The following is a 14,668-nucleotide window of genomic DNA, read 5'->3' as shown; positions in this document are numbered from 1 at the left end:
TGCATATACGTAACATCCGGTGAATGGCGGATTTCAGTTTTTCTCTGTTGCCAACATATTTATTGTCTTCTAATAGATCAGCGACAGCTACAGCAACACAAACTTGTTTGAAGTATTCTACAAGGACATACATGGCACCGGCTATTATATATGTGGGTGATATGTTACCCAGGTTGGACTAATAATACAATGCATTTTTATCCAACAGACAGAACGGTAGATACCATCTACATAATAGTGTGCATAAATTGTATCTAGATCTGAAATAAGGATGTGAAGCATACGAAAATAACACCTTTATCAGTGGAAATCACGGCAATATAGCAAATAATTTAAAAACGAATCTTTTGTATGTACAACCCCCAGGTCGAAATGCTGCCCGTTTAGATACACGATTGTTATTTTGTAGTAAATCAGGAGATAGGACAGCCTTCACTCATCTTATATTTGTAGGTTAAACTATAGCATCGCCAAACTTTCACCATCTTTTCATCCTCAATAGCACATCACCCCACAAGAGAAGATGGAAGTGCTATGCATCCAATCCATCCATCCAATCCGGTTTCAAGCTAAAAAAGAAGATGTAAATTGGCTGAGCAGCCACTCCCAAATCTGCTTCTCTTCTCAAAAAGAAGAGGATGGTAGCCATATGTAAGGTTGGCGTGCCGCTGCAGAAAGAGGACGAACACTACACTCCTCCCCAACTCGAGGCAAATGAACTTAAACTCAGAACATTCTTTTTATAGGGGAAAACTGTCAAATTTCAGGACACCAAACATAGGATGCGCCAGCTCAGGGATGGCTTGCGCAGGCTGCATCAGTCAGACACAAAATCAGCATAACGTCTAGAAGGGCTGGGATTGTGCCTTAGGTGGTATCGTCCACCTCCGGACCTCCCAGCTGGCTGACGGGGGCTCCCGCTGGTGCTTGACGGCTCGGGCCATGAAGGACCCAGCAACCTTTGTGGGCTGGCTGCCTCACCTTCCACTGCCAAGTGCTCCGGCGTTCCTGATGCATCGGGACGAGGGTGAATGTCTCCTGGGTCACAGAGATCCTCTGCCACTGTGGAACCTTCTCCATTCCGCACCAACGTGTAGGCCACGGAAAATCGCTTGAACTGGGATATATTTCCAGTCACATTCTCTGCCCCTCTCTTCGCTGTTACCATTGTTCCATTAACAGCAATTACTGTCCATGGGTCGGCTTCAAACTGTAACCGGAACTTTCTGCCTGGGTGACGGTCCTTTATAAGGACGGTATCCCCTACTTGGACTGGTATTGTGAGGCCCTCCAACTCCAGGAGGAGTGCTCGGTGTGCAATATCCGCCATGCGGACTGACTTTGAGGCAGTGGCTGGGTTGTCCATGCAGGTGGTGTGGGATGGCATCGGTGACGGCTCGACCAAAACAAAGTTGGCTTTGGGTGGCTCCGGTGGCGGCGTGGCCCGGTATTCTCAGAGGAATGTGCAGATGGAACTTTCAGCTTTCTGTGATTCTACCATGGCTATACGAATCACCTTGGTTAGTGTTCTTACAAAATGTTCCACCTCGCCATTCGCCTGTGACCACCTGGGTGTGATCCGGCGGTGTTTAGTGTTCCTTGTCTTTAGGAACTCAGCCCGCTCTCTGCTGTTGAATGGGGGCCCGTTGTCAGTGCGGACTTCACCAAACAGACCGTGGGTGGCCATCAGTTTTTCCATCTTTGGGATGACAGTGGCAGCTGAGCTGGATTGCATAATCTCTACCTCTGAGTATTGTGAGTAATCATCCACCACCATAAGCATGTGGGATTCGTCGGGTAAGCTCCCAAAATCAACACTGACTTTCTCCCATGGGGCAGTATGGCCTTTGTCTGTGATTACTAGTGCTGGGGGGTCAGGGAGCCCACTGGCTTGGCAGACGATGCATCCTCTTATCACTTCTTCCACTTGCTGGTCTAAGCCAGGAAGCCAGTCTTTGCTCATCAGCCGGTTCTTAGGTCCGACTATGCCCTGGTGGGCTCCGTGTGCCAGGGATACAGCCCCATATATCAGGCAAGTGGGCAGCACAAGGCAGAATCCTCGCAGCAGGCACCCTTCCTTGCTCACTGAAAGTTTGTGCCTTACATGGAAGAATGCCTGAAGCTTGGCCTGGGCATCGGCAGTGCGAAAGGCCGCTGGGTGTTGCAACGAATGCCAATCTCCTGACTTGGCAGTTTCTGTGGCTATCTACAGACAGTCATCTTGGTTGGCAGCTTCCACCACTTCCGTGAGCGGTATGGGCAGTGGACGGGCCAAGTCAACTACCAACCGAATGTATTCCTCTGTTTCCAATGCTATTTCCACTTCCGGCGGGGTTTCCGGGTGAGCATGATAGGATAAGAAGTCTGCAGGGCTCCAGGTGCCTGGTCGATACTCTATGCTAAAATCAAACTCCTGCAGCTGTAATATCCACTTCTCAATCCGTAGCGGGGGCTTTGAGGACGATCCCTTGAAGAGTGGGATTAGTGGCTTGTGGTCGGTAATTACGGTGAAGGCCTTGCTGTAGAGATAGAGGTGGAAGTGCCGGCACCCCCAGTGAATGGCAATGGTTTCCCGCTCTATCTGGGAGTACCGCTGCTCTGTGAGTTTAAGGGTCCGACTTGTGAATGCGATGGGTGCCCAGTCTCCACAGTCCTGCTTCTGGATGCCTTGTCCCATGGGGTAGGCATCCACAGCCAACTGTGGCTCACACTGAGGGTCAAAAAAGGCGAGCATGATTTCTGCAGATAGGGCCTTCTTCGTGTCCTCAAAAGCCTTCTCTTGCTCGGCATTCCAGACACAAGGGTAATCGGCTTGGGTTAAAACCCGCAGGTGGCCTGTGACGTCCGATAGATTCTTTATGAATCGGCCACAGTAGGTGACCATCCCCAGAAAACGTATGACCCTAAGACAGAGGTGGGCGCTAGGGCATCCTGGATGTCTCTCACCTTGAGGGTATCTGGACACATGTCGTGTTCGGAGAAGCGATAGCCAAAGAAACATATATCTCTCTTGAGAAATTCACACTTCTCTCTGTGTAGTGTCAAACCTCACTCTTGCAGTCTTACAAACACTGCTTGTACTCTTGCCAGGTGGTCTTCCAGGGTGGGGGCATGCACCAGAATGTCGTGGCTGACGTTGAGGACCCCTTCGAGTTCTCGCAGGACCTCCTTGATGGTGTGCTGAAACACCTCAGCAGCGCTGGAGATGCCGAAATTTAACCGGGTGTATCTCCAGAGACCGGTGTCTGTAGAGAAAGTGGTAATCGGGCATGAAGCTGGATGCAGGGTGATCTGACGGTACCCTGACCGGAGGTCCATCTTGGAGAACCACTTGGATCCTGAGAGCTCTCCCGTGATGTTGTCGATGGTTGGGGTCAGATGTCTTTCCCTTTTGATGGCCTGATTGGGGAGGCGCATGTCCACAGCGATTCTGCCGGCATCAGGTTGCTTGGGTTTCCTGGCAACGACTATGGAGGATACCACAGAGTGGGTCCTGACACTCTCTCGATTATGCCAGCTTGCTCTAGTAGTTGAAGCTCTCGCTCTACTTTGGGGTGCAGATGGAACGCCACCCGCCTGTGTCTGAGGGCGACAGGATCCACCGATTCATCTCTGTGGAGCTTAAGAGGTGGGCCATTTAGGCATCCGATGCCCTCAAACAGAGAGCCAAAGTCTTTCACAAGGTCTTCCAAACCGCTGGCATGAACACTGAATGCAAAATGTACAAGGTTGAGACTTAGAGTAGCACGGCAGCTGAGCAGGAATCCTGTCCCTTCTTGTGACACATAGATTTTGGTCATGATCTTCGTGCTCTCACGGGTGAAGTCTATTGTGAAAACGCCGGCTCTGTCGAGGGGGCACCTGTTCCCAAAAGCATGTACCTGTGCTACGGTGGGTCTCAGCGGCAGTGGGTTTGTAAGTCCTTGGTACACGTCTTCAGCCATGAGGTTGATTGACGCTCCGGTGTCAATTAGGGCTGAGACGGGTTGGTGATGTAGTATCACTTGGCATGTGTGCAGCGGCCGGTTACCAATGGCATGTATGACATGGACCACTGGTTGGTCGTCGTCCATGTCACTGTCGGACGCAGTGGTGGGAGAAGCAGTTACGGCTTGGATGGTGTTCTTGGGGTCAGGCACTTTAGGTACAGAGGGCAGACTTTTGCGAAATGGTTGAGTTTGCCATACAAGCTGCAAGTCTTCCCTCAGGCTGGGCAGCCTGCTGTATGAGGTAGAAGGCTCCCACACCATCTGCAGACTCTGTCTCTTGGCTTTCCTTTTTGGGTTTCAGTTTTACCTTTTGATGGATCCGTGTTTACTGCATTGACGGGCTCTGTCTTTACCTGGACACCTGGTGTCTGCTCCATATGCACAGCCCTTGCCTTTTATAATTCTTGTGATCGGCCTAGGGTGAGGATGTCTGTCATCCGCATGTTTGGCTCCTGTAGGATGCGCTCCAGAAGTTTCGATGAGGAACATCCCTGGATGAACTGAGCTCTTATTTCTTCTTCTTCGTCAGGCAACGTGCATGTGCTGGTTAGCTTCCCTAGGCGTGCGTAGAACACATCTACTGATTCATCAGTTTTTTGGCGTGCTTGACGCAGCAGGAAACATTCATAGTCTGGATTGTCGAATGGTTCAAAATGCACTGTGATTGCCCCTTTTAGCGTGTGGGGTTTCGCCTCATTCACTGATTTGGATATTTTGTGGATGTCCGCCCCACCCAAATGGAGAAGCAGAGGTCTTTTACGTTCATCCTTCACCTCCAGAGTCTCAAAATAGGTCTAGAGGCGTTCAAGCCATGCTTTTCACCTTGCAGCCTGGGTGGGTGGTGCGCTGGTGATAGTGAATGGTTCTAGAGCAGGAATGCCCGCCATGATGATGGGGGCGCATGTATGTCTATCAGGCGTGTGAGGTATAGTTCAGGACACCATGCTCTGGGTGTGGTGGTGGTGTCCACAAAGTTACTCACCTTAGCAGGAACGGCTGGTGCAGCTACAGGCTGGGTGCCACCAAGACGAACTCCTCGCTCAGCCACCTTCAGGGGTCTGGGTGTCACTGGTGGACAACAGCTAGCCGGGAGGAAGGGAAACATCAAATGATGAGGGCTTCAGGCTTGGCTGTGCTGTGGTGGGCCTCTATCCTTCAGCATGCGGCGTTTGCATGAGAGGTGGGGGTGCACTTGCCTCGAGGTCATGTGGCCGGGGCCCCTGTTGTTGCGATGCACAGCCTGGGCAGGAGCCGCGGGCTGTGTCAGGAGGGTGGGGCCGCGGGCATCAGGACATTGTGTTCAGCCTTCGAGGAACGTGCCTTGGTGCTACCGGGGCGGAGGCTGCGTGTGTCTGCTGTTGCCCTGCCGGCGCAGGCAGCGTTCCGGTGGCCTTCAGATGGGGTGCGCCTGAGGGCTGCAGAGCCATGTCCGGAGGCGTTGGGGGCAGTGGGGTTCCTCACCCTCGTCGCCACTTGTAAGGTCGGCCCGTCACGGCAGAAAGAGGATGTTGAGCCAATTCCTGAGGTAGTAGAATGCTTTATTTGATACTCAGATCACTGTCTATACTAAACTTTCCCATCTCCGCACTTTGCTTTTTAACTCCTTGGATATGTCACACTTGGACGCCATCACTTGGCCCATGCGTGAGGCGTATCCAGAAGGAAAACCCCCGAACTACCAGTGCAGGGTGGGCTGGCCTTGACGCGGGCCAACACTACACCGTAGCTGTAGCCTGAACTGACTACTGCAATTCATTTTACCTCGGTCTGACAAAAGAGGGCTAATACTGCCCTCCAGGGGCCAAAATGCAGGTTCATGTTGGCCTAGTCATTTTATATCGCCCAAGTCTAAAAAAGAAACCAAGTGAAAAATAGAGTTCAGAATAAAATTCAAAGCCACAGGTGTTGTGTACTGTATCGTGTACTGCCGCCACCTTCCAGGCTACCAAATAAAAATATCAACACATACATTCACACCTGCCAGTGGCGACTAGACTACAAAGCTAAGGAGCTCTCTGTGTGCCCATTTCTTACTAATTAAAAACAAATAACAATGAAGGGTGGAAGACAAATTTCTGTAACATAACCACTTCTTCCAGAATGAGCTAAACGCTTGTGCATCAGCCCCTAATTTTTACCAACAACATAAACGGATCCACATTTCCACTGTTACCGCAGCCCAGGGTTCAGTCCTGACAACAAAACATTGCTATGTCAGCACAGTAATCACAAATATATTGTACGCCATTTTTCCTCGATACAATGGTTTTATATCCGTTTCTGGTGCCTCACTGGCGGGGTCACTCCCAATTATATTACTTCTTGCTATTTGTTTCCTAATTAATATAATTTCAAGGCAACTTCCTTCAATGTATTGCTATTAAGACTGTCCCTCAGTTAAACCTTCCCAGTGAGGGAATGCTTTTATATCAGTTGGGCGAGCCAACAAATTAACAGGGAGAACTGAGGCAAAGCCTGTCCAAGAGTCTTGCTGGGCTCAATGAACCTATGCATGAGCCGAGCCCAGAAAATAGTTGGCATCTAACTAATGTAACAAATGTGATGTAAAAATATAATAATCTCTTTAGAAATAAAAGGGGTATGTCTTTCACATGCAGATATTTTCACCTTAATACAGCAGATTATTTTTTATCAATACTGGATAGTTACCTCGTGTGATAGCGAAGAAAAAGGAGGCTCTGTAAAATAAAATATTTGCGTAATATCCCACAATTTAGTCAAGTGAGAAAGCTAGGATTGGGCAGAGGTTTTATGGTTTAACATTATGCAATTCACACAGCTAGATGGCTATCTCGTTCTCTCCTTTTTACCACCAAATGCTTATGCATATTGTTTTTCTTCAATTTTTGGTATATAATGTTAGAGCTTGTGTGGCAGGCAGAAGCCACATTAAAGCTCGATCTGCTTGGATCTCAAGGGTCCAAGAGGACCTTGAGCTGAACCAAAGCCAGGCCTCTGAGTCAAGTCTTAGGTGACTTGCCCACTTCCAGCTTTTATTAAGCTTTTTAATCTGAAAACTATCCCGATCCTGAATCACTTGTGCTGTAGCATATGAAACGTGGATGCTGGAATAGTTTAAAATGTTTGCCCCGAGTGCAGTATTTCCGACGTGGGTATTCAGCAGAGTGAGTGTGGCTTGGTGATTTTACATTATATTGTTGTGTAGTCGGAGTTCTGCAGAGCTGGGGCGCCAATATCAATAAGAGGATTGCAGTGCAGAGCATGGTGGTGTCATCCAGCTCAGATGCTATCCTTGACTATAAGTTATTCAGTGGTTGAGCCAGGTACAGAGTTTTGAAATTGAATCTTTTTCCTTTATGACATAAATTTAAAGCCCTTAACAGCATTAACAGTTTACCTTGTATCTTTTCTATCCTGCTTAAAGGTTATTTTTCAAATCTTTCTCTTGTTATTGTAAGAGTCTAAAATGAGAATGTGCTGCTTTGATCATTAGTCTCCCAGTTTTCACTGCTTCCTTGCTTCTCATCAGCATCTTTAAGCCCCTGTAATCATCCAGAAAAGATGTGCTTCCCCTGGTATGTTGTTACTCTTCCTTCAAATACAGTTAATTGCTCATTTACAGTGGTGAGCAGTCATAGATGAAGCTGTAATCTGCAGTGATAACAGCAAATTATAAAATGGCCTCGCTAAATGCCAAAATCCAACAGCTATTCCAAATTTTCCCTCCCTAGTCAAGCTCTTCCATACCCACTGACTGGTGTATTTTTGTCATATAGCCAGAACCTCACTGCAGCAGGCAGAAACACGTGTTGGCTCTGCAGTAAACCGCATCTGACGTCTGTAACTTGCCATGGTGATTTCTTTTTTCTTTGGGTCTGGCATAAGTTAAGACATTATGATTTTAGCAAAATTCTTCATGTAATTTTGGGAATATCATCTAGTCTCCTTTATTCATTGGTTTGTTGTGTCATTCACATTTTTCTTCCGCCCACTACAGCAAAGAAAATCGGACAATGGTCTCACATCAGCTACACAATAACTTCACTATGCATGACGCTATTCTGCTCTTTCACAAGGAGGCACATCAGTTCACAACGCAGTTTCCTTCAGGATCAGGGCCTACTATGGCAATGTGTGTTTTTTGAGACAGTAGGATGTTGGGTTACTTGTTGAGAGGGTTTGAACCCTACTCAAGCATCAACCACAATTCTTGGCAAGTTGAAACACAATGCTTCCCCTGGTAACTTGGCACTAAAAGCAGTCAGTCTTAACTTAGAGGCAATCTTTAAAGTATTTATGCAGCACAAAAACAGTGAAAATACAGCACAAGAAAAATTCCACACCATCTTAGAAAAATAGAGTAGAATTAAATCAATTATTTCACATACAAATAACAACAATCCAATCAGTAGAACCAGAGATATGCAGTTTTAAAGATTTAGGTGAAAATAGAGCTTAAAAGCACAAACTGTAATTATCTGGTCACGACAAACCAGGACAAAGTGACAAGTTCCAGTCAACTATGATGGAGCATGGGCTGGGTACAGGGACCAAGTTAGGTCAATTGAACAAAGTACCTTAAATCCTGGTTGCTGAGCATTGCGAGATCCTGCGGTGGGGATGTGTCACGCAACTGTGGTTGAGAGGTCCTGCATCAAGGATGCATTGCATAGCAGCATTCAGAGGAGCTGTGGGGCTTCAATGTGGGATCCTGCAACAAGGATGCATTGCACAGCGGCAGCTCAGAGGAGCTGCGTGATCTGCATCGCACGGCATCAGTTCTGCTGGGACCACAGCTGGACTGGCAGAGCACCTTTTGGCCCACTTCCAAGGGTCCAGAACTGGGATGACGCCGCTTGGGGGCAGGACTCACAGCAGTCAGAGTCCAGGTGCAGGGTTCACGGTGGTTGGAGCCTTTTCTGTTCCTGCAGATTTGATCAGGAGGCCATCCAACCAGCCCCTGAAGTCACTTTGGATGCCCTGGATTCAAGGTGTAGGTCCAGTTCTTCTCATGCAGGCAGCAGGACAGCAGCATAGCAGTCTTTCTTGAAGCATAGCAGCACATACGTCTTTCTGAGTCTTCCACAGGTCCAGGGGTGTAATGTAGAGTTTGGTCTGAAGATCTACTGTTTATCCTTCATGCCAACTTTGAAGTAGAAGAAGTTTCTAGAGGTTGCCACCCCAATTTCTTTCTTTTCTTCCCCAGTTTGTGAGTATGCTGAGGAGAGTCTTTGTGATGTGCAAGTGTGCTAGGAGACAGCTCCACCCCCTTGTCCAGTCAGAGAAGGCCCATCTTGCAGCACCTATTCCCACTTTGTCTGGGAGTAATACACAAAGATCAACTGCCAGCTACACGTGACCCAGGATGAAGGCTGCAGGCACCAAATGGTTGGGACAAGAAAATATCAACTTCTTAAATGTGTCATTTTCAGAACTGTGCAAAGACATTTTAAGGCATGGCCAAAGTGGGATCTGGTCCAAGGCCCAGCCTTTCAGGGGGCCTCTTAACACAGCCAGCTCAGTTCTGCACAGATGTCTGCCTTGATGACCTTGAATAATTCTTGAACAGATTGCTTGAAATACTGTTTTCCTTTGATTTATTTTTATTATGGATGATGTTTGAGAGTCTGTTACAGACATTTTGGGGAGAAATGTGCTATGGGTCATGCAACATCCGTAAAAACATCCATATGATCTCCTTTTAGATCAAAGCAGGACCTCACATATGAGAAATGGGAGGGTGTCACAGATTATTTGCAGTTATATTAGTGAGCTGCTGTGTTACAATACCAAGAACATATCACTATAACCGAATATTCGATGTAAACACATCTCAAATTTGGAGGGCTGTGCATGTGCACTGTTAGTGACCTGACCAAACAGGCCAAGAAAGAGCTCCAATTGGATCACTGGATTAAAGTAATTTTTAACTGCACGCATAGGCTGCAGTGGGAGGCCTGATATGTTTAAAGGGCTACTTATGTGGCTGGCACAATGAGTGCTGCAGGCCCATTAGTACAGTTTGATTTACAGGCGATGTGAATAATTAGTACCACTTTACTAGAGACTTGTAAGTAAAATAAACCAATGGTACCATGTTTTAGGGAGAGAGTACAGTCACTTTAGCTTTAGTGCAAAAGTTCAGGCTATTCCAGGTCATCCAAAACTATAAGAATGGCTCAGGTGGCAGGTGTTAGCCCTTTTAGTGTAGATTCAATAATTAAACAACTGATGTGCTCATCTCAAAATGAGAAAAAACAGTGCCACCATGTGGCGGACTGCCATAAGTGCCAGCGTTGATAAGTGCTTTTTGAAAACCACCAGCTCTAAATAAGTACAGGTTTCATGGTTTGAGAATTAAAGGCCAATTACATTTAGAAGTACTCAGAATTCACAAGACCTAGAGACATTCCCATTGCTTTCTCTGTGAACACTGAATACAGAAAAAAAAATTTTTTCTTTAAAATAGGTGCCAGATGTTGCAGATTCCATAAATCTCTGAAACTCCAGGTTCGACTCTACCTACACCTACATTTTTGGTCACTATGCTGTTTGTTTTACATCGTTCCTTGCTATGAAGGATTCAGAGGCCCCTTTTGTCCTTTGCTCTGGTGCTTAAGAAACAGGGAATAAATAAATGAAAACAATATACAGAAAGCTATCCAACTTTGCAAAAAAGACAAAATTATTACTGGGCTACTTTAGCATCGTCTAAATGTTGAGACTATCCAGTTGTGAATTGCTGGTGCAAATGAGGAGGGAGACATTCCAAACAGGGGTAACAGTTTTGATAGCACACCTTAAACTATTCTCATATAATATCTAAGGGCCTGCTATACTAATGCCCATTTCCAAAGCAGGGTGTAGTTTGAAAAAAGTATGCAGTTAATTTGTGACCTATGTATGAATAGCATGCACCGTAAATTTGCCCATTTGCAGGGGGATTTCAAAAAGACCCGACAAATTATATCTAGCAAGATATGTTGTAATTTGCAACCACCAGAGATTAGCTGTGAATGCAGTAATGGTGGGTTGCAAGGTTTAGCAGACCTCTGTCCCGGCATTTGCGTTACCAAACGGGGGAAAATATTAAAGCAGCAAGTGTCCATTGAAAGGTCAGGTCTCGCTTTAAAAAAAAAGTCTACAATTTGTGATTACATCTGGAAGCATAGGTAGTGGCACCCTGGGCCACTGTCTCCTCCCCCTGAGGCCACCAGATGTGAGATGCACAATGTTAACAGTTGTACCACCCCAACCTAAAGGTTACTAACTGATAGATGGTTTGTGCTCCCAACTGCAGTGTTAAAAAATCGATATATGCCTATGCGACTCATAATTAGGAGGCACCCCTTTTATACCCTCTTCTCTTTCTGATTTGAAAAGGTTGGGAAAAGTCATTTTCACGAGTTTTATAGTGTTTTCAGACACATGAATGATCTTCTGCACCTTGTAAAAACTTTTTTGTTTTTTTTATTGCGGGCTTTGTAACCTCAAAATAACTTTGTACATCAGGCTGTCTAAGTGTCATCATACACTAAAGTGAGTTCGCTTCTCCCCACTGCCCTTTTTAACGGTCTTGTCCTTTGGCTTCATCAGTCCATAGATAAGTAATTTCCCAAAAACACAGTACATCATCACCTAAAGCATGAAAATACATTTATTTAATTTCTGTGTTTATTTGTAAAGAATTTCATTTCCTTCATGCTATGTGGAAATATCTTCACTTAGGAGGCAAAGGGACATGAAAACACAAGATGCACAGTGGTGTAATTCAGGCAGGCATACCGTCCATCATGGCCTGACTCTGAGGAACAGACACCCTTGCTGTGTGCCATTTGCATTCAGTTGTGAAACTGAGGATCATTATTGAGAGATTATGTGATATTCATGCTGCCTTCTGACCCTGTTCTCGGCTTTCTTTGTAGGTTATGTACTTATTCTGAAAACCATCAAAGCTATATGCAGCCTGTAGTGCTCATTCCAAGGCCATATAGCAGATTAAAATTAGGGATCATTTTGACAACAAACTATAGACAAGAAAAAGTGCAGGGCAATTAGCTATGTGTAACTTACCTTCCATTCATTTGTGAATTTGCATATCCTTTATCAATCATAATACAGACACAACCACCAATGTACAGTATAGTGTGGTCCATTCTGCAACATTACAAGTCCTCCTAGTAAACGGATGTACCGTGCACATCCACATGCCCGATTCCATTCTGTAAGTGACAAAAAGTCCTGTGATGGGGCTATATTTACCATGTGGTACAAAGTAAAAATCTTTGGGAGCATTGAAGAAAATGGACTACTTTAGGGCTGGATGAGCTGAACTGAGCAGCCCAAAGAAGGAACACACATTTTTATTTTATGTTCACAGATGTTTTGCTGCTGTAGAGAATAATGCTCCCTGAAATTGTTCTAGTCTCTCAAGGTTTAGGATTTTTCATTACTTTTTCTTCAGCACTACCTGTAAAACATGAGGATTAATAGCCAATATATTTGGAAAACTGTGTTGTAAGGTGCATTGCTGATCTCAATTTTAGAAAAATACTGCAGAGGGGGAGATATAACCCCCAACAGCCACTGAGAAGTTTGTGCTTGTTCTCTCAGTGCAACATGATGCTGGTAAAAAAACATTTCCAAGGAGATTTCAGATCTATGTCCAGTCTGACTCCTGCACTAGGAAGCTTTTAGTACCTGAGGATGATAGACTGTGTAAACTCAGCGACCCACCAAAGCCATGTTGCCACTCATTATGTTTTGCATGTCAAAGTACTTTGAGAGTTATCTAATTCTGTGGTACAATATTAGCAACAGAGGCGTTGTAGTTATGCAGATGCAATTTGTTTAACAATAATGCCAGCAAGACAAGTCGTTGTAAATTTCATTAAATATATTTAATGCTGGTAAATCCTAACCTTTCCAAGAGAATCTGTTCCCCACCACGCCTTGTTTTGTTTTGTTGCTGTAAATATTATTTTCTGTTTGTTTTCAGTTAAGGAGAACATATTATGCCTTTTGAATGAATATTTGTAATTTACTTTTGTAATAAAAACAAATGTAAATAGACGTGCTTGATTTGTCATGAATCTTTAAGTAAATTTTTTTATCCGTTTGTGACAGCCTTGAATTCAGAAATGAGCAAAAAAAATAATAATCATTAAACACTGCTCACTGATATTGCATTGTAGGTCTTAATAACATAATTCATGTTAATAATTCAATAAAATGTTCACATATTTGTGTACATTTTATCAAAGGTCAGTTCCCAGTACTGCACTTTAAACAACGTCAACAGTATGAGTTCAAAAAATGTACTGGCTAGGGGAACATGGCGGGCGGCAGAATCGCTGAACGCTGAGTATCCTTCCTGAGCTCCCCGGTAGACACTGTCCTGGTTAGCAGCGGCTTCACCGACGTGCTGCAGTAGTCGCTATATGTTTATGGGCACCAGCCCCACGACAGACGATGGCTTGGGTAGAGCCTCAGGTTGCATGTGCGCTGCCCTGTAACTCCGAAGGAGCCGTCAGGCAGCTTCACGCTTTCCCCTCCGGGGGAGTGCGGGTAGAGTCAGCATCAGTCAGGCTGACCTGGCTCTGCAGTGTAACATGAGGCTATATTCCGACGAGCCTCAGAAGACGTCTGAAGGGAGAGGGAGCCATTTTTCTCCAATAAAAACGTTAAGAGGCTCTGTTGGGGGAAAAAGCAAGCGAGGACCCCATGGAAAGGTGGACTTAACGAATAAGAAAACCAAAACAAATAAAATAACAAACTTAAATTCTCCTCTAGGAGGGGAAGGTGGGGATGAGGAAGGAAAAACTCAGGTTGGAAGTTCCTTTGGTGAGCAGCTCAGGAATAATCCAAGTAAAGCTGTAGTAAAGCGTAAAATAAGCATTGGTAAAGCCAAAGCGACTCTCTCTGTCCGAGCTTATTTTAGGGCTCTCCCACTGGTGTCCTCTGTCTTCAGTGCCCAGATGGAGCAGGGGGTATCAATTTCGCAATATGGGGAACCAGTGAAGGGTGGGATTATACCCCCCGGACCTGAGGAGTTACCTCAGGTTGGAGACTGTTGTAATAGTCAGGCAAACAGGTGGAGTAAGTGTGGATGCCTTGGCGATGTTAAACTCCCCTGACCTTGGGGGACCTTTGGGGAGTACGGAACCCCCCTCTTCTCTGGACAATCAGGGGCTGGTCATGTTATCAGAGCCTAATAAACTGGAGAACATGTTCTTGGCACTTACAGAAAGTATATCTAAGGGGTTTGCGGTCTCAGAGACTAACCAAGGAGAGATAAGGATGGCTTGTGAGTCATTGGATAAAAAGTTTGATCTTCTGGCACTTAGCACTCAAGCCCTCAAGGAGTCGGTGGAGACCATTAAAGGTGAAATAAGTAGGAATAGAGAGGAAATTCAAGTTCTAAAGGAAAATCAATGCAATTTACAAGAAAAATTAGAGCATTTGGAAAATTCATCAAGGAGGAATAATTTAAGAATTTTAAAAGTGCCTGAAGGTGTGGAAGGAGATGATTTAAACAAATATATAGTGTCTCTTATTAAAAAAGTAATGCCTTTGGAGGAAACTGAAGCTGAGATCATGAAAGACATTCAGAGGATCCATAGAGATCCTTTCAGGAGGAGCCCTGATAAGACGAAGCCGCAGAAGATTTTGGTTAATTTTCATACAAATCAATTGAA

Source organism: Pleurodeles waltl, chromosome 1_1 (genome assembly GCF_031143425.1).
Source record: "Pleurodeles waltl isolate 20211129_DDA chromosome 1_1, aPleWal1.hap1.20221129, whole genome shotgun sequence".
Classification (NCBI taxonomy): Eukaryota; Metazoa; Chordata; class Amphibia; order Caudata; family Salamandridae; genus Pleurodeles; species Pleurodeles waltl.
Note: the sequence above shows the minus strand (reverse complement) of the source record.